The sequence below is a fragment of the Lactuca sativa genome, chromosome 3, assembly GCF_002870075.4.
Source record: "Lactuca sativa cultivar Salinas chromosome 3, Lsat_Salinas_v11, whole genome shotgun sequence".
Lineage (NCBI taxonomy): Eukaryota > Viridiplantae > Streptophyta > Magnoliopsida > Asterales > Asteraceae > Lactuca > Lactuca sativa.
In genome coordinates this window covers 13,708,500-13,728,257 of record NC_056625.2, presented here as the reverse complement: position 1 = coordinate 13,728,257, position 19,758 = coordinate 13,708,500, and positions in this window count along the sequence as shown.

The following is a 19,758-nucleotide window of genomic DNA, read 5'->3' as shown; positions in this document are numbered from 1 at the left end:
GGAAGGATAATAAAATTAACATCTGTGCATGGTGAATTACATAAGTTAGAAGATGATGAAAGCAGTTGAAAACTATTTGTCTCTACACTGCTAGAGTAAATTTTGGGTGTAGTATGTCTTGCAGAGTAGACACTACCCGATAAAGAATTTATATGAAGAGTTGTAAGTAAAATTCTATCGACCTATGAAAAAGTATTGGAATATGCTAGATCGATTATATGCATGAGAAGAATCTTAGAAGACGAGTATATGTAATCCAAGATATGTTTGATAGAAACGCGAAAACCCTAGTTAAGTCTAGGAGAAATTGTTGTATGTATTTGTTTGAACACATTCATGTGTGGTAAGTTGTTTTGTGATTTTGAATGGTGACTTGGAAAATTGCGAGACAATACTTGGGACGAGTATGAGTAGGTGTGAATGGTAGTAGATGCCTATACTATTGGAAGCACTGGACTCATGCTTGGATCAGGGAAAGTCACTAGGTTACCAAGAAGCTAGTAAATGATTCCGTTATATTCATGAGTGTCGTTACCTTTGTTTGGGTAATGACTAAGAAGATAATTATCGTTCAAATCTTAATGTCATAAAGAGTGGAGTCCGATTAATATAAATCTACAAAGATAAAGTTGATTTGTTTAGAAAGCCATGTATTGAGTAATGACAAAATTTCAGTCAAGAAGGAGATGGTTGATAGAAATATAACGATCTTCATTAAAGAATTGAGCAATCATTAACTAGAGTTGTTACATGTTATGAAGTCGATGAAGAATTTAGTTATTCATGGAAGGATTACATTATGAAATCCGTGATTTCGTAATCAATCGAAACATTCTGTCATTTGAAAAAATTGATGTGTATGTCCGAAAGCATGAATTAGAGATACGTGGTGCTATTCTTTCAGTTCCGAAGCATCCACGTGTTGATCAAACTCTTTTTGTTTTCTCTATTCCATCAGCTCGATTTATTTGATCTGATTCTAATACAAGAGTTTGGTTCGTTATGTGTCTAGTGTGTTATAAAATCAAAGGTCATTAGAATATGACCATTCGAGTTGTTGTTATAGCAAAAGTAAAGACCTTATCCTGGGTTTAGTCTATAAACCAAGAAGGAGCAGGAGTCTGCAATGAGAATTGAGTTTTTAACTCAAAGATTAGGATCGAAGGCCCAAGAGAGAATGAAGAGCGGGTGCAGGTTTGAGCACCGCTAGTAACCAATAAGTTTGAAGTGTTTGACAATTGTTTGGCAAACCAAAAGTTAAATATTGTACATTTTAGATTACCGCAGAGGAGGTAAGGTAGGACTCGAATGTTATGACTAGTAGTTTTCTCGTAAACTCTAGATCTGCTCACATCTTATTTGATTGTGATGCCTCGGATTCTTTCGTGTCTTATAAATTCTCACATTCTTTTCGAATTGCTTTCTACACAATTGTCCAATCATTTCATATAAATAACATAAGAAGTATATCATTACTTGCTGATAAAGTCTATAGGGATAGTGTTATAGGAATTGAAAGTTATATTCTTCTTGCTAACCTAATTCTTATATCCTTGCCCAACTTTGATATTATTCTCGGTATGGATTGATTGTCAAAAAACCACGCAAAACTCTTGTGCTACGAAGAGATAGTATGCATCCCTATCGAAAATAATAACTTCATTCAAAATCCAACTCTAAATATGTCTCTAACATATGTGCCTCTAAAAAATCTTGTTCTAGCTGTTCCATTCCGTCTAATCGCACTTACGAAATAATATTTTTAAAAACATCTAGAATTCAATAAAAGTTATACTCTTTAAGTTTTATAAGGATTGGTGTTTTTATCACTTCCGTTTTACGTTATTCGCACAAAATATAATACATTTTTCTTTTCTAACCCTCACCAAATTAACCATGTGATGCTGAAATAAATGTTACTTTTTATATTCTTGAATAATTAAAAGATTTGGTATACCTGACCTACGGGTTGGTGAGTTTTGGATTTGCTTAAAGATGCCTTGGTTTTTGTTTTATATGGCAATTGGATGTATATGTTAATTCTTTTTGTGATGTTCTGTAATGATTACTTTATATTTTACATAAAAATTTATTGGTAAAAGGATTAGGATTCCAGGAAGATGGAAACATATCATTATAAGAAATCAGTATTAAAATGTGGAGTGATCAATGCAGTTGGGCTGGTTTGTGTATCTGGTGCATAATTATTTATTTATTTATTTATTTTTATAACTATGGAAGGTGTTTAAAGCATCTCCAACGCATTTCCATATGTCATTTTTTCCGTATTCTTCTTCAATCCTATCTTATTTAAATCTCTATTTTTGGAAATATGAAAAGTATTCCCTATATTTGGGGGAATACTATTAATATCTCCAAAAATAAATTTGAAGTTTCGGTTGACAATTTTAGTCCTTCTTATTTTTATTTTATATATTTTTAGTTTATTTTTATTTACTAATTATAATTTAAATGCAATATTTAATATTTGTAATATTATGTTATATATTATTTATATTAATTAATCGTAATTAGAGAGTTAATATTTATATATCGAATCCATATAAAAAATTAAATATATATTAAAGACTTAAACACGATAATATAATTTATAAAATATAATAATCAAATATGCTCGTGATCTTTATATATTTATTATAAATATAATCTTATTTATTTAATAATTATTTATAATAAAATAATACTTAATTTAAATTTAATATATATAAACATTTTATTTATTTATGATAATATAATTTGTAATGAAAAAATATAATATATATTTGTTAAAATATAATTAGTAAAAGGGTATATTTGACAATATATATAAATTATAAAAATGAAATATTCTAGGAATATACTTTTTGGGGTAAAAAATAGGGTAGAAAATGGAGTAGAGTTGGAGATGAAACACAATTTACTCTATTTTGTACTTTATTTATAGGGAAAAAATAGAGATGAGTTAGAGATGGTTTTATAGGAATATTGTGGTTGGCAAAAATTTATGGTTTTGGCCCAAAAAGTTTTGATGGTAAACCGATAGTCAAAAGTTGGATCTATTTAGTGATTTTAGTTTCTATCAACTTAAAAAACTATTATATTTATATTTGTTTTTATTTTATTTTTTATATTTATGTAAATATTTTTTTTAATTCTCTCTCTCTCTCTCTCTCTCTCTCTCTCTCTCTCTCTCTCTCTCTCTCTCTCTCTCTCTCATGTTATGAACACAAACACATAGTTAAGAACTTACATATCTTCATGAACACATATACACATCAAATTTTATAGGCTCTTTTTAAAAACACATACACTTAGATTTTCTGGGCTTCTTTTTCAAAACACATACATTTATTAACATATATACTCAAGAACAACACACATAATATTTTTTTGGAGGTTTTCTTCGAAACACACATACTTATGAGCACACATCCTCAAGAACAACACATATCACATGAGGAGATTTCCAAATCCGTGCTATGAGTTTTCCGACTGTCACCTCTATCTGCCACCACCACCTACAACCACCTTCATCTCCACCTAGAAATCATCTGACACTACTTGGTTCGAGGGTTTTAAATCATAGGAGTTTTTCACATCCGCACTAGGATTAGGGTTATTTAGATGGCAGCGTTTATATCTGGGAAACGAAGATATCGGCACCATCCTTTTTCATTTATCCCCAATCTCAAGACTTTACACAAACATCATCATTTTTTCCTGATTTCATCAATTTTAGATTATCAATTTCACTGAAAGGAATATCGATTTGTGCTAAAAGTAAGATCGACTTTTGGAAAACTCATATGTAAAAATGATAAAGAAGAAACCCATAAATCAAACCTACAAATTAAACTCAAAATCATGCCCAGAACAAAACCTTAAATCAAATCAAACCCATAAATTAAACTCGTATCTTTTGGTAGAACCATTGCTTCACTGTTGCCGACTTCATTGGACCACCGTTTCCAATGGGAACTTAAATCAAAAAATTGAAGTCACCATATCAAAATTTCAATTAAAATTGAATCCAAAAATTGTTTCCAAACTGGTTTAGGAGCCTAAATAAAAATCCAGTAGCTTGTAGTGTTAGAGAACGGGATGAAGCTTGAATCGATTGCTTATCATTGGAAACGGAGTTGGGGGTTTGATTTCATTTATAGGTTTGATTTGTTTTTGTTGGCGATGGTTCCAATTGGGAAGATGACGCCCTGAAGATGAGAGAGAGAGAGAGAGAGAGAGAGAGAGAGAGGGGTTGGGGTTTAGGTTTATTATGTTTTTGTTTTTTTAATTATAAGAATAAGAAAATAAATAAAAGAAATTAAAAATAATTATTTAGGGGACATATTAGTCATTTTAGGTTGTTTGTGGACCAAAAAAACAAAAAAAAATACCAACTATAAGGACCAAAACCAAATAGAGTATCAAAAATCGGACCACTAATTCACCACTAAACGTTTTTGGACCAAAACCACATAACTTTGACAACCACATGAACAATTTTTGCAATTTTTCATGTTTTTATTATGGCTTTGTCTAGTCAAACATACATAGGCTATTTTAACTTTACTAATTTCTTCTTTTATTTTATCTAGTTCTTATAAATTAGTTATATAGTTATTAAAATCCAACTAGATCCACTTCTTAATCGTCGTCTTCCTTATGAGAGGTCGCCTCCTTCACGTTCTCAACCATACCCAACCTTCAAAAAACTCCACACCAACATATCAATGATTCCTAATCGTTGTTTTCTGGTTATATTCGACTTCTCTATGGAGGAAGCATCTATTCGCCTCATTTTCTCTATTATCACAACTTGGCATCGATATTTTTGAAGGTTTTTTTTTTAATAAACAAAATTTTTTGAAGCTTTTTATGTGGTAAAATTCATACCCTTTTGTTTTTTTTTCTTTTACCGATTTACCATTTTTATATTTACTTAATGAAGAAAGAAGGGTAGGTTATACACATATAGCTGGGCATATCAAACAACATTTACACATTCTTGCAAGGATTTTGAAGCCGAATTATGGAGTTTTTCTAGATCAAAAATTGAATATATATATATATATATATATATATATATATATATATATATATATATATATGGAGTTTTATCTCATTTTTATCATTCTGGAGTGATATTACTTGTACTTACCATTACAAAGATTGTCACAAATCGTAGTCGAGTTTGCAGACATTTTCACTTTAGTTCAAAAATCTTCAAGAATTTTGATTTTCAGATGTATTGATTTTCCCGAAACTTAAGTTTTTCATGGATGATTTATTGGAGAAATGAAAATCTTATCAAAGAGTTGATCACGCAACTAGAAGATTTCATGATCTTCATTTTGTTGAAGCATAGAGTGATGCTGAATATCAATCTCTATGCTCTTTGTTCTCTGATGATGAACTAGATTGGAAGACATGTATGTTGTGCTGACATTATCCCAATAAGCAATGGTTGCCTTAGGTTTCGGTCATCAAAGCTCAAGAAGAAGATTCTAGATCCATGAAATCTCAACAAATGCATTGGCAACAACATGATATTCAGCTTCGTCACTCGATCTTGAAAAAATGCCTTATCTTTCAGATGAACAAGAGATGAGGTTATCTCCAAGGAAAATGCAGAAGCCTATGTAGAACATCTGGTAGCTGGAAATCCCTCTCGATTAGCATCAAATTTACTAATGTGGGATATAGTGGGGGAGGTGTGAGGTTAAAGCCCATGGTTAAGTATGCCATGAATGTATCGAAGAATCCTCTTGAATGCATGAAGAGATCATGCATTTTTAAACATATATGTTGAACAACAAAGGTAATGTTAGGTCTAGTGAATGTCAGGTGTTGAAAAGATCTTATAAAACTGCAAAAATAGAGTGGGATCAGCAACAGGGGAACTAGAAGCATCCAATTTTTGAATTGGCTCGGCAGGTGTATGACATGGATTATAGGTTGACATGTTACTCGAATCAAGATCTATGTCGTGTACTTTTTTAAGAAATAAAGACAAATGTTGATGTTCTAACATCATATATACCCAAAAAATAATAAAGTGACCCAAGATCAGTCATTGCAAACTCATTTTTTAGTTTTCCAATGATATGTTGCGAAAAATCAAAGGATGAAGTTGTCAAGATAATATCATCAACATATAGTAATAGATATGTCGCCGCATAAGGAGTGTGTAAAATGAGCAATAAGGAGTCTGTGCGACTCTTCTAAAATCTAATGGTGGTGGCATGCCAAGAAAACTAATGATACCAGGCTCTGGGGGCATGTTTGAGACCATATAAGGATCTCTGTAGGTGACATACATAATGCGGTTGTTGAGAATCTTAATATCCTGGTGGTTGATGCATGTTAATAGTCGTTTGAAGATATCCATGAAGAAATGCATTATTCATATCTATCTGATGTATCGGCCATTTTTTAGAGATTGTGATGTGGAGAACAATATGAATGGTAGCTAGTTTAACAACCGGACTAAATGTCTCATCACAGTCGATGCCCTGCTGTTGAATGTGACCATTGGCCACAAGTCGTGCCTTGTAGCCAGATAAAGAACGATCAACATGGAGTTCGTAGAGAAATAGCCACATAGACCTGACAATATTAGCCTATGGGAGGGGGAGGGATAATGGTCCAAGTTCCATTTGAGATAAGATCATTGTATTCTTCATCTATATCCTTATGCTAGTTGGAGTCTTTAATAGTCGGTATGTGCGACTTAGGGAAGGGAAATATAGACGTGGTATGAAGATTTAGCTTTTGAATGGGTTTAGTGATACCATTACGAGACAATGTGGTCGTAGGGTGATGTATGTATAGGAGGGGGTTGGTCGTTTTCGGTTTGAGGTGGAGAAGGAGGGGTGGTGGTTTCAGTTTGAATAGATATAGTAGGAGATGAATTATTGGTTTGATGACATACACACACAGATATATATATATGCGGAAGGGGGAGGGCATGTCATATGTGTTATCAAGGAATGAGTAGGAAGGGGGTCGTTTAGGGTGACAAAATTGAATGGGAAAGTATGCTCATGAAATGTGACAGATGATGATAGTATGGGTATGTAAGGTCACACTTTATGATCTGATGAGTCAAACATATAACATGGTGATCCATCAGCGTCATTGTCTACGAGTCGACAGCGCCAACGCCATCTTAACAAGTTCAACAGCGTCAGCTTATAATTGTTATGTTGTAATATTTTGTTTATTAGGCAGTTATTGTAGATATATATAGAATAGATCAGATCCCGTATCTTTATGATACGATCGGTTTTTTAGTATAGAGTAGATACAATCCCATCAATCAAGGGATATACATGTATAGACTAGTATATATAAAATGTTAAGGAAAACCCTAATATTGTGGTGGTGGTCCTAGAGTTTGTGGCTTTGTGTCAATTGTCCTTATGGCAAACCTCATCTTCTTGGTGAAGACAAAACCTCTTTTCTTGGTCAAAGGAACATTTAGAGTAATTATTGTGTCATTTATTCTCTGTTTCATTCGTACTTGAAGTGTATCTGATTATAATACAACCCTTTAATTGGTATTAGAGTAGGTTTGTGATACACTCAAGTAATCATGCAATCTTCTTTAGTTCCTAAGTCATCTATTTGTAACAAAATCCCTCCATTTGATCAATACAACTTCTCTGATTGGAAATCAAAGGCCATGAATGTTCAAGAATTCATGGATTTTGATATGCTCGACGTCGTCAAAAAAGGTCCTATAGCCGCTTTACATCAATCATAAAACAATGGTACATTACGAAGTAAGCTGAAAGGGAAGCATGTTTCATGTCACAATAAGGAAGAGAAAAGGATGCTAATCCTTGATGTAAAAGCTAGAATAACTATTAGAAACCCTCTTCCTTTTTCTGTTTATCTTTTGGTCCAAAACTGCTCAACCGCTCAAGAGATGATGATCACTCTATCTTCTGCTTTTGAAAAGGAAATCTCTTCAGACGATGAAGTTAAGCGTCGGATGGATCAAACTGTTGAATATCACTTTGATGCTTCACATGATAGTATTAGGATTCTTGATGTTGATTCTTTTACCACTGATAATCTCAATCTAGAAAGTGACGATGCATCAGCGTATGAGGTAAAAGATCATGTTAATTCTTCTTCTGTTCATAATCTCGAAAAAGATGACACGATCGATCTCTTACATTTTAATTTATTGATCTCTAATAAAGAAATATCTTCTCATAGTCTTGAGCTAAAGACTTTCAAAGAAAAACATTTGTCCCTAGAAAAATCTCTTTTTGCTTTAAAAAAGGAAAACACTTGTATATTGCTTACCAATAATTTTCTTCACACTAAAACAGAAAAGGTTGTTGATCATGCTAATCACATTCAACTTATCTTGAATTTCTGGGCATCCTCTCACTTTAATGTCACAAAAATCATTAATGGTCAGATTCTAGATCAGTGTAAGAAAATCCTTGGAGGTGATATAGAAGGTTCTATTGTTGGATTAGGTGTTTAAGCCCATAACTATAATTGGTATGTACTTGACCCGAGAGTAGCATGGTCCATTTTGGGTTGCATTCACCAGAACAATCTGATAGGATGGATATTTGAGAAAGAGGTTATTTGTGATTTATTAATATATTATAAGTATAATATATTAATTGAGGGATCATATTATTTAATTAGTATTGATCAAGAATTAATTTGGAATTAATTTAGTGATCAAAAGAGACTAATTAAATTTACAGGGGCTAATTGTGTAAATCAATGATATATATATATATATATATATATATATATATATATATATATATATATATATATATATAGGTTGGACTAATAATCCATGGTTGATTAGTGATGCGCTAAGCTTATGTAAGTATCCATATAGTGTTAGTCCATTACAAGCCCAAGTGTAAGAATTAGTGTTTACACATAACCCTTGGAATTCTACACTATATAGATGTAACCCCTTGGCCTAGAATGAGGACATTAGTGATCTTAGAGATATTATAGTCGATTCTTGAGTGCCTCTAACCTCTCTCTAAAGTTCTCCAATTGTTGGTGGTGTTTTCTAAGCCATTTGAGGCATTACACTTGAGGTGATAAGTTCTTAAAGACCAAATACAACAAGCTACAACAAAAGGTAATCTTTTAACTAGTTTTTGTGATTCATATGTCAAGTTGTATGCTAGTTTACACTTCATGCTTTGGAAAGTTGTTTATTGCATGTATAACTAGAGAAAACTTAGATCCAAAGCATTAGGGTTGTATGTGCACCATAGGAGTGATATAGTGTGTTAAGAATGATTTACTTTTAGATCGATAGATTCGTTAACATATAATTGAAAGCAAAGAAACGAATGAAGAAAAAATTGAATCAAACAGTGTCGGATGATTAATATGCTCCACCACAGAAGAGCTCGATGAAGAACTTCGACTTTAGAGGTGTGCTATGGTTACAATATGATTAAGCAAAAATAATAATGATCAACTACTAGATAATAATGCATGCATGCACTATATATATACAAAACCCTAATTACAAAACACGGCTGGACAGGCCCAGACCGAATAAACAAATGGACCTAAGAGCTAAGCCCAATGACGCAACCTCTTAGTCTCAACAATCTCCCCCTTTGCGTCAAATTGAAGCGCGAGAACATGTTGGTTAAGCAAGAGTGGTTTTCTTCACGGTCTTGAATATCTTCAGTATGATGGCAAGAAGAGTTTAGAGAAAATCAATGTACCACTGAAGCATATCCGTAAAGTTCATCTTATCATTCTCATTGTTTTGTTTACACCTATGTATAATATCATCGAGAGCAAACAAGTGTTTTTGACCTTCGCCTCAAGTGAACATGACGGTGTGATATTTTGAATCAATCTTGCCCTACCACATTTTGTTCACATCGCATGTCTTCCCGATCGGTTTAATAGTGGGCTTCTTCCTTAAAACATTAGCAATCTCCTGATCTATCTTGGCAACCTCGATGATGTAAGAGGCTAACATTCTCTTGATGTGATCAATAATCTGCGCATACTGTTGTTGATCAGTCAGTAGAATGTTGTTGAGAAGGATCCAATCATGTGGATTCAGATTTGGTAGATCGGCCATAGAGATCATATGGACTGAATTTTTTGAGCCTCGGGTCACCTTGAATTTGACATTTATAAATGGCCCTATAGGAGTCGGTTTCAATACCTTAACTGATGTAATCTTTTGAGCACTCCAAGTTAGGTATTTCGGTTGAAAGGATTCAAGATAGTAGTTAATTAGATCTCGATCAACCTTCGGGTCAGGAGAAGGAACATTGGCTATTGGATCGAAACAGTGAAACACGAATGCCCTTCATGTGATTGGCATATCAAATTGAGAATCTTTCGTATTCTCACAGTCAAAAGAAATGACCGGTTCGAGCCAGTGAGTGCTGGGAGACTCAACTGCTTCTTTGATTAATTTCTCCAATGTCCACAGTGGAAAGAGAGCTTGTCTGCAGACCAAAGTGTCATGAGCTTCTTTCTCTCTTCTCTCCTTTTCTTCTTCTTCTTATTCTCTTGTAATTATGATATTTTCATCAATCTCTCTGTCTTGATGCTTTCTTTTCAGAGCATCTTCTTTAGTTTCATCTTCCTCATCACTTTGACCCATAATGCCCTTTGCTTTGTCCTGCACACTAGGACCCAAAGCTTCATTATCCTTCGGTCTAGTGGTGACTTTCAGATTGATAGGATGTTGTTTGGGAGGATTTTGACCATCTTCTCCCCTTGTTGTGGAGTGAAAATTGGCTCCGTAACACCCTGAATTTGGCTCAAAATTTCAAGAGCATGTAGCCACTTCTCAGTTAAGTGATTTCGAACTGAGAGAGTGAGAACTGAATCATGGGCGTTAACAAGGTTGGACAGAATGGAGAAGACATCACTAACACAACTTTTGATCACAACGCACTCCGTCTTGAGAGAATCAAGTTCCTTTTTCGCCTGATTGAGCTACATAGACTAAACTTCAAGCAAGGTAGTCTTGCGAGCAAGTTCATCCATAATCTTATTCTCCATTGCAAGTTCAGCTTGAAGTTTGTCAAGACGAGTAGTGACAGAAGACAGAAGGGTGGTTTGATCGGCTTGAAGATTGTTGGGCACCAATTCAAATTTTTCTTTCTCAGCTTGAAGAGACTTTGAAAGTGACTCAATAGCAATAGCAACCTTGTTGCCATTAGTCTCAACGGATCCCTTAAGAGATTCTAGAAGAAGCTTTGCGTAAGAAATAAGAGTGGCTACCTCCTCTGTTGCTTTCTTACAAGACAGAGTGGAGTCATCTACAGCTTTGGTTGCCTTCTGGATCGATTCATCATGCTGTTTGAGGGAAGTTTCAATTAAGGCTTGAACAACAGTATCGAAATAAGTTGTGGTGGTGGAAGAGGAAGATGAAGCGAGCCACTTGTCAAGTTTTTCTTCAAGATATTTTAAGTGTTGCTTTGTAACATGAGAATCATCATCATCATCACTTTGAACTCGATATGGACTGTAGTAGTATGATACAAAGTTGACATTGTCCCTATCGAGAACTGGGAATGATTTTGTGGAAGGAGATGGAGAAAGGGTTTTGATGTGACAGGGATTTCGGTGCCTGAGGTAGGTGCCCCCGTATCAGATACATTGACACGAACCGAAGGTACAGTTGTAGTGGAAGTGGCTTGAATAATGATTGGTGGTGGAAGAGGAGCAAGGGAAGTTGGTTGAGTAGAAACAGGTGGTGGACATGGTGCAATAGAAATTAGCATAGAGGTATGAGATGGAGAAGGAGGAGGAGATGGAATGGAGTCATTGATTGGTACCTCATTAGATGGAGCACGTGGATGCAAATCTCCTATAGGTGAGCCTTCAGAATGATGGCCATCACTTTTGCCTGAAACCTCCTGAACATTATCGGAGGGAACATACTCAGAGTCAATAGGCGAATGTGCCTTCGGTCTCTTAGCCATTTTCTTTAACTTTCGCCTCTTTGGGGCAGAAGGAGCTGTTAGTTCGGTCTTACACTTTTTAGGCGTAGTAGCTTTGGAGGATTGACCTTCTTTCTCTTGTTTCTTTTGATCAGGCTTCTTCCCACGTTTGGCTGGCCTGTCAGCTTCATCAATTGATTTCTACATTTCGGGAGAGAGTTTTCTTGGTCCTGATGAAGGAAGCTTTTTGTATTCTCTGATGACCTTGCTTTCGGCAGAGACACACCGATACATTGATTCAGGAACTGAACCAACAAACATGAATTTGGTCGGATCAGATATGATGATCTTGGTGGTGTGGAAAGTGCCAATTGATGATTGTAGTGCATCAACCACGATTGGAATGTTAAACTTCTCAATGGCTCATTGAGTGACGAGGGTCCAAAACTTGCCACAGGAGATTTCAGAATGTTGAGAAGAAGAATTAAGGCTTTGTACCAGTTGATGGGATGTCAAGCCCACCAAGAAAATTACACCCTTTTTTTGCAAATAAAACATAATATAATGGTAAAAAGGGATATCGATCCTCGTGGAAATGGTTGTATTCAATCATCAATGCAATCCAAAAGAACTAGTGTAATTAAACTAATTAACTACAATTAGACTAAAGGGGGGGGGGGGTGTTTGATTCCTTGAAAACTAAAAAAACTTGATTAATTAAAAATCTTGCAATTAAGCAAGTTGATGAGATGTTCAAAGGTTGGGAATAATTGGTTAACAATGGCAATTCAACACAATGAACATTTATGTGTTTATCATTAGGATCTAATACAAAGCTTATCCTTCATCCCAAATTGGTTATAGCAATCATGAAGCATGAGATGCCAAGATTCCTCATAGGTAGTATGGAGGTTGGGGAAGCCCACAACACACCTTCTTAATTAAGATCAAGGGTCAATTGAAGCAATTGATCCCAAGAAATCAATTAGCCTTAAGAATGAAGGAATCCCCAATTCCTAGAGGATGGTAAATGCTTACACATCCATAAAGGAGTTATGATTCATAAGCTAGAGATGATTTCTACCATCATAAAACTTTTGTTCTAGATAAATTCAATGATCCAATGCAAAATCAAAGAAACAAATCAACAATTGATCATTCAATTGCTAAGCTCATGATCAAAGCATCAAATAAGCATAAGAATTGCAAACTAAAATCATAAACATGGAATAAATTGATAATCAACATAAATCCTTCAAAACCTACAAACATTCATTGGTTTTCAGCCAAAGTCAACCAAATAAGAGTATTAGCCACTCATGGCAACAAAGTAACAAGAACAATAATCTAATTGCATAAAGAAACTACCTAAGATTTGGAAAGATGAAAGGAAATGATTTCTAGCTCCCAAAATCCCCTCTTGCAGGTCTCCAATGGTGAAAAATCGTCAATGAGCCTCTAGATCTGATCCCCCAAGGTTATGGTGTCCCAATTGACCAAAATGCCCAAACTGGGCAGTTGCGCGGGTACCCGCGCGACGGAAATTTCACCCGCGCAAACGCTGCTGTGTTACCATTGGTCCACCATTCCACTACTCCAGCCTTCCACTACCAAAGATTCCTTTGGTCCCCCCCCCCCCCCCCCCCCTTGTCCATGTAATTTGAATCCACCAATCATCATTTAGCTACCAAATGGATACTCCAAACCCAAAATTAGAAATTTATGATCCATCTTCACAAGCCCAAATAATCCAAGCCATCAACTTTAAAAGCCCAATTCTTCTTCTTTGATTCCACCAAGCCCAACAATGCCTTGGTAGCCCACTAAGCCGTCCTCACTCTAATCCAAAACCAGAAAAAGCTCCAAAACCTTGCAAGATTCCTCATGCAAAATAAAAAGTCCCCGATACGATCCATGATAAAGAAAATAAAGAATATACAATGCAATACTAATAAAAAGAGCTAAAAATCTAAAATAAACTAATAAAAATAAGGAAATAAAATAAGCTATCAAATCACCCCAAGCTTAAACATAACTTGTCCTCAAGTTAGAACAAGACTAAAATGAGCTCGGGATGAGCTAAACTAAAAAGAGAAAAAGAAAGATACCATAGAACTTGGTCAACATCAGTCAACATGGTCAGAAGTAGTCCTTCATGGACCCTACGCATCTTCAAAATGTTCCCCGCTTTAGAGCCATAAACCACATTCTCAACCACTTGATGGGCGAATAGATCACGGTTGGATGTAGTCGCAGTGTGCAAGACAAAGGAAACAGAGATGCGCCCAGTGGGGGCACTTTAAATCACCAATGTAGACCATAGTGCACGAAGGAAAGGTGCCTCTTCACACACTATGGTTCCTACATTTGTTAGGCTAAAGTGTATAATACGAAATAGGGTTTGGCAGCACAGCCTCCGGGCAAACATCCGGTTTCTGAGGCTTCTCCCTTGTACTGTCCATTACAGTCTACCGTCTCATCGTCGGGCCTTTTCTCACCAAAAAAAAATAAAATAAAATATTAAAAATTCTACTTAACCTAAACTTAAAGCTAACAACTTAAATCTTCACTCTTGATCTTCTGTTATTGGGTCTTCAATCACATTTTCTGCTTGACATTCAGAGATTTTTTTTTTTTGGAATTATATATATAACATAAGTCTTGAACTTGGAACCTTGTTCTTCTTTTTGTGTTGCTCTTTTTCTTCATTTTTCTTCTTTTTTTGTTGCTTGTCTTGAATCATCTTTTATAGGTTCTTATTGTCTTCACTTTTTCAAATTTCTTCAATTTTTTTTTTTTTGTGTTTTCTTCTTGGAAGGTCTAAGGAATTTCACCATGTAAGATATGATGGAGGCTAACATGAACACCTAATAATCATTGACAATGTGCCAAGAACAACTAAAAAGGGGTGGGATATGACTCAAAAATGGGTGTTACCGAAAAAACTTGGTCCCAAAAGATGTGAATTGGGGGACCCACTTCAAAGTTCATCAAGCACCTCAATGCAAGGTGTGATCAACAAAATCTGTCTAACTATCTACTCTAGACCCCTAGGAAAATGATAACTTATCCTAAAAAGGTGGTGAGAATCTAACTAAGAAAGGCTCGGACAAGACTCGGGAGTACTAAGGGGTACTCCCTCCAAAACCAAGATGCGAGTCTTCAATATCTTCAATGTCTTCAAAATACCTTACCGGGCTAGTCTTTGCTCGCACACATTGGCATGACCAACCACATCCCTCCGCACCTAGACCCAATCAAGCTACCTGCATCTGACCCCCACACAAGCGGTCTCAAAGTGGTCTGTGAGGCTCAAAACGTGTCCCATTTATCAAATACAAGGAATTTCATATCAAGACCCGAGACCAATCTATGATTCAATACTTATGACTCGGTGCTATGGTACATGTAGGGATGAGAAAACAAGAGAGAACAATAATGCATGAACATAAACTAGAATGCATCTAAAAAGTATGAAAATTAGAAAAGAAAGAAATAAAATATGCAATATATATTTTTTTAATGCAATTTTTATGAATGGCCTAAATGACTTAATCTAAATGCAAATATATACAACCTAAATGCAATAAAAAGAATTAAAAGAGAAAGAATACCTCACCGCAAGCTTAAAATTAAGCATTGTCCTCAATGCTTAGGATGAGAGTAAGGAAGGATCATACCGAGATCAAGGTAGAGGAGGCACGTGCGGACGGTATGGAAGCAACACATGGGTTGCATAATTGTGCTTGGATGGAGTTATTGGCCACCTAAATACACATGGATGAAATCTTGGTCACACAAAGGACGCATATGAAATGACTCGAAATTTTCTTATGAAATGACATATTTACGCGGGTACCCTCGCAAACTTTGCGCGGGTGGGGGGCAGTCGCGCGCACACATCAGAATACATCCCATGTTGGGGTAATTTTCTTGCTCGGATATGCGCAACTAGGGTTGGGTCGCGCAAGGGTTGCGCGGGTGGCAGTCGGTCGCGCAAACATTTGTGCGGGTGAGGAACCGGCCGCGCGCATACATCAGAATGCATCCCATGTGGGGGTAATTTGGAACTTGGAATCTGCGCGGCTAGGGCTCGGTCGCGCAACGGTTGCGCGGGCACCCGCACAAATTTCAAATTTTTAGCATTATTCAAGCTTCACCAAGATCATTGCTAGACTTCAATATGCTTATTTTTAGACCAACTTCAAGCTTAGAATCACCCAAAACTTTAAGCGGATATTATTTATTTACAACGCATTTGTTTAACGACTTTGCCAAGACATAGCTCCGCTTCCGTCAACCTTCGTAATTCGGATTTTCCAATGTTATGTTGTTAAATTCTCCTATGTTAAATTCTCCGAGCGTTCGGTTAATTTCGGTTCCTGAAAAATCCGAAACTGAAATAGACCAAGCGTTCGCTCTATTTCGCTTGTTCAATTTTTAATGAGGTGAAAGGGGTTTCGGTACTGACTCAGCTTCCATCATTCCCAAGCCTTGGAGAATTTTATTAAAACTTGCTTCAGGTAAGGCTTTTGTGAAAATGTCAGCTAATTGATCAGAGGATCGAACAAAGTGGATTTCAACGTTACCATCTTCAACATGATCCTTGATAAAGTGATATCTTAGTGTGATATGTTTGGTTTTGGAGTGTTGCACTGGGTTGTGACATATCCGAATAGCACTTTCTGAGTCACAATAGAGGGGAATCTTCTTCATGCTCAAGCCATAATCCCTAAGTTGGCTTTGTATCCATATGACTTGTGAAGTACAAGATGCTGCAACGATGTACTCAGCTTTGGCTGTAGAAAGAGACACACACGTTTGTTTCTTGGATTGCCAGCTGACGAGTTTACCATCAAGGAGTTGACACCCGCCAGTAGTGCTCTTTCGGTCCAGACCACATCCACCAAGATCAACATTGGAAAAGGCTTGAACAAAGAATCTGAATTTCACAAGGTACCAAAGACTAAGAGATGAGGTTCGCTTCTAATACCTGAAGATGTTTTTCACATCCACCATATGAGGTTCTCGTGGATTTGCTTGGATCCTAGCACAAAAGTAGACAGAAAAATAATGTCTGGTCTACTAGCTATTAGATACATTAGAGATCCAATCATCTGTCGATAGAGGGTCATGTCAGTAGCTGGTTTCTCTAGAGATGGTGTTAGCTTTGTTCTGAATGCCATTGGAACCTTTACTTTTGAATCTCCCATCATACTGAACTTGTCCAATAGAGTGTTTGTGTAAGCCTCTTGATTAATAAATATGCCTTCTGGTCCCTGCCTTATGTTTAATCCAAGGAAAAAGTTAATTGGATCCATTGAGCTCATCTCAAACATAGTCTCCATCAACTTCCTGAATTCAGCCGTTAAGCTAGAATTTGTAGAACTGAAGTTGATGTCATCGACGTAAATTTAGACAATCATTAGGTGTTTGCCTTCTTTCTTACGAAAGAAGGTTGGTTCAACCGAACCTTGTTTGAATTTAGACATTTTAAGAAAGCGAGTTAATATTTCATACCAGGCTCTCGAGGCTTGCTTCAAAGCATAGAACGCTTTATCCAGAATGTAGCAATGATCAGGATACTTCTCATTTAAAAATCCAGGTGGTTGCTCAATGTATACGGTTTCTTTTAGTTCTCCATTTAAGAAGGCACACTTTACGTACATTTGAAAAACTTCAAATATTTTGTGTGCAGCATATGCCAGAAGGATTCGCACCGATTCCAACCTTGTTACTGGAGCGAAAGTCTCTTCATAGTCTATCCCTTCTTCCTAACAATATCCATTCACTACCAACCTAGCTTTGTTGCGAATTACATTACCCTCTTTATCCATTTTGTTCCTGAAAACCCATTTTAACTTGAATACAGATGCATCCTTTGGTGTGGGAATCAACCTCCAAATGCGGTTTTGCTCAAACTCATTGAGTTTGTCTTGCATAGCTTGTACCCAAGCAGAGTGACCAAGTGCAATGTTGATAGTTTTTGGTTCTATTTTGGAGAAAAACGAATTAAACATGCATAATTCTACTTGAGAGAATAAAGTTGTTTGCTTCATTTTCAGTTGAGAGCGCATAAGAACTCCCTCACTAGATTCACCAATGACTTGAGTTTTAGGATGATCTCTTGTCCATTTTGTGAGTGGAGGGTAGTTTGGATCATAAGCAGGATCCAATTCAGCACTTATTTCTTCTTCCAATTCTGATTGATCATCTTCGTCATTTGTTGTAATTCTCCCCCTCAAATGGCGAAGCGAATGCAACATCAGGTTCAAATTCTCCCCCTCAGTTGGACTTTCATGGTTTCAAGTTGGAGATTGATTCTCCCCCTGGAAAGGGAAATCAGATGTGTTTGGTGTAGACGAACCCTCCTCCTGGAATGTGGAGCTTTCTATTGGAGGTTCATTGATAAGTGGACGATCACTTGAGTTTTGAGGGTCGATTCGATTGTGCTTCTCAGTTGGACCTGGAGCTTCGCTTTCCATGCCTTTAGCAGTTTCATCGATGATATTTTTCTAGTGGTCGATTTTATTATCGTCTTGCTTCAGAGTAAATTGATTTCTCTGGTAAATCAAAGAGCAACATGTATTCTTCAAACAAATTAGATAGAGGAACCGAGCCTTAACCTGATTTTGGAAAGATTTTCTCCATTAGACCTTCGCTTGTTCGAAGTTGCTTCATGTAGTTATCATCAAAAGTAACATAATATGTTTCCTTAATTTTCTTTGAGTGCTTATTCAGAAACCTATATGCCTTTGAGGTGAGTGAGTAACCAAGAAAAATCCCTTCATTTGCCTTTACATCAAACTTGTTTCGATTCTCTTTAGAATTGAAAAGGAAGCACCTGGAACCGAAAACATGGAAAAACTTGACATTTGGCTTACGATTATTCAATATTTCGTATGGAGTGATGGACGATCTCTTATTGAGGGAGGATCGATTTTAGGTGTAGCAAGCAGTGGCTATAGCATGAGCCCAGAAGTATAAAGGTAGAGAAGTAAAGCTAAGCATGGTTTGGGCGGCTTCACACAATGAATGGTTTTGCCTTTCAACTATACCATTCTGTTGTGGAGTATAGGGAGCAGAGAAGTTATGAGATACCCCCTTTTCAATAAGAAATCCTTCAAAATCTTGGTTTTTGAATTCCAAAACATTGTCACTTCGTACATTTCGAACAATCTTTCGTAGCTGAAGCTCCATCTGCTTGATAAAGTTTTTGAGCTTTGGTGTCACCTCTGATTTCTGTTTAAGAAAGAAAACCCAGGTGAAATGTGAAAAATCATCAACAATTACAAGTATGAACTTACTACTACCGATACTTTCAATTGCAGAAGGGCCACATAGGTCGATGTGCAAAAGTTCAAGGGGTTCGATGATCTTTGTATTAACACGTGTGGGATGACTCTTTCGGCTTTGTTTTCCCATCTTGCATGCAGCGCACAAATGTTCCTTATCAAACATGAAAAGAGGAAGTCCTCGCACATAGTCACAAAGAACTAGTTTGTTGATATCTTTGAAATTCAGGTGCGAGAGCCTTCGGTGCCATAACCAACTTTCATCTGAATTAGCTTTCGTTAGTAGGCATACGACTAGCTTCCCTCGTATCGGATTGAGATTAAGAGGATACATTTCGCCTTTGCGCTTAGACTTCAATAGATTTGTCTTCGTCTTCTTTTCAACAATCTCAGAACCTTCATCGGCAAATGAGACTTTCAGCCCAGTTCCCACAACCAATTACGAGACACTTATAAGATTATGCTGCAACCCTTCTACATATGCAACTCTTCGGATTGAGAATTCTCCATTTGTGATCATGCCGGAGTCTTTTATC